The sequence below is a fragment of the Sinocyclocheilus anshuiensis genome, unplaced genomic scaffold (assembly GCF_001515605.1).
Source record: "Sinocyclocheilus anshuiensis isolate Anshui unplaced genomic scaffold, SAMN03320099.WGS_v1.1 scaffold930, whole genome shotgun sequence".
NCBI classification, from domain to species: domain Eukaryota; kingdom Metazoa; phylum Chordata; class Actinopteri; order Cypriniformes; family Cyprinidae; genus Sinocyclocheilus; species Sinocyclocheilus anshuiensis.
The window spans coordinates 1,589,023-1,590,923 of record NW_015539900.1 but is presented as its reverse complement, the minus strand read 5'-3'; the positions used below and the strand labels follow the sequence as shown (position 1 = coordinate 1,590,923).

General features: G+C 33.8%; 1 protein-coding gene across 3 annotated transcripts in view; it reads left to right on the top strand.

Moving 5' to 3' along the window:
• Window positions 1-1,901, top strand: part of LOC107686059 (leucine-rich repeat and coiled-coil domain-containing protein 1-like) — a 13,727-nt gene that overhangs the window by 4,134 nt on the left and 7,692 nt on the right. The window lies entirely within an intron of this gene.

The following is a 1,901-nucleotide window of genomic DNA, read 5'->3' as shown; positions in this document are numbered from 1 at the left end:
TGATGTCAATATAACGGCTTGTAAACAATGTCATGTAACGTCACATTTACCTCAGAAAAACATATTCGGTGACCATAAACTTATTAGTCAGATAGAAAAATAAACTGTAGAGAGGGGCATTTTATATTCCCCATATAACATATTCATTATAATTTTTTACTGTTCTTCAATATTTAATTTATGTTTGAATAAAACCATCAAGTTTTTATGACAGCCACCATTTAAATGTTTATATTTCAAAAAACGAATTGAAGTAGAAATATTAATATGTAACTGTAACTTTCGTATTGTAAAAACTTCATTAATTTTAACATTCAATATTATAGTAATGTTGTACCAACTGACTCTCATGTATATTTGACAGCATTAGTTGAGATTTTTTTTCCTTGAGCAAATTTGGCATGTACTGTACCTGATATATATCCAAAATAATCGATATTGAATCGAATCGAATTGGTAATTGAATCGAATCGCAAGCTTGTGAATGAGAATTGAATCAAATCGTGAAATTTGTGTCAAAACCCAGCCCTAATAAATGCATTTTGTCTTAAACTGAAATTCAAGTGCTTATTGAGAATTTGGACATGAGTTGCACAAACACATCTCATTACAGTTTACTGGATTTGTTAATAATGTAATTTGCTCCAGCACAGGGCTTGAATTGTGTTTTGAGAGGCTTCAAAATATTTACTTGCTGCGTTCTTCCTCAGTACAGTCTTTTTTCGTAAATCTAACTTAAGGTTCAGAATCATAGAAAAGCTCCACATTTAGACAAAGACTTTGCAGTAGTCCAGTAATCAGGGCAGTTTATAGATTGTCCTTGCTCCTCCTACTTAAAATTGCTTGTACACATGAATGATTACACTCTCACTAAGTTCAGTTCATTTAACTTAATCAAAACTTAAGCTGCAATAACATAGAGAGAGCTACTGTTGAGAAGTTACAGCAATAGTAAGTAATTCAACACATACACTAATGCACCATTATGTTAATAAAAAAAAAAAAAATAAAAAAATAGACTTCAGTATATATATATATATATATATATATATATATATACACATACAAATACAGTTAGGTCCATATTTGGACACTGACACAATTTTCATAATGTCGTCTCTGTATGCCACCAGAATAGAATTAAAATGAAACAATGAAGATGAAATTGAAGTGCAGACTTTAAGCTTTAATTCAAGGGGTTAAACAAAAATATAACATAAAATGCTTATGAATTACAATCATTTTTATACACAGTGCCTCCATTTTCAGGGGCTCAAATGTAATTGGACAAATAAATATAATCATAAATAAAATGTTCATTTTTAATATTTTGTTGAGAATCCTTTGCAGGCAATGACTGCCTTAAGTCTGGAACTCATGGACATCACCAGAGACTGGGTTTCCTTCTTTGTGATGCTTTGCCAGGCCTTTACTGCAGCTGACGTCAGTTGTTGTTTGTGTGTGGCTCTTTCTGCCTTTAGTTTTGTCTTCATCGAGTGAAATGCAGCTCAATCCGGTTGAGATCAGGAGATTGACTTGGCCATTGCAGAATATTCCACTTTTTTACCTTCAAAAACCCCTGGGTTGCTTTTGCTGTATGTTTTGGGTCATTGTCCATTTGTACTATGACGCGCCACTCAATCAACTTTGCTGCATTTGGCAGAATTCTTCCGGCTGCTTCTGTCTTCTGTCACATCTTCAGTAAACACCAGTAATCCAGTGCCACTGGAAGCCATGCATGCTCATGCCATCACACTGCTCCACCATGTTTCAAAGATGATGTTCTATGCTTTGGAACTGAGCTTTTCAGTGCCTTCTTTATACTTTTTTCTTCCCGTCATTCTGGTACAGGTTGATCTTAATTTCAGCCGTCCAAAGAATGCTTTTCCAGAAGTGGTCTG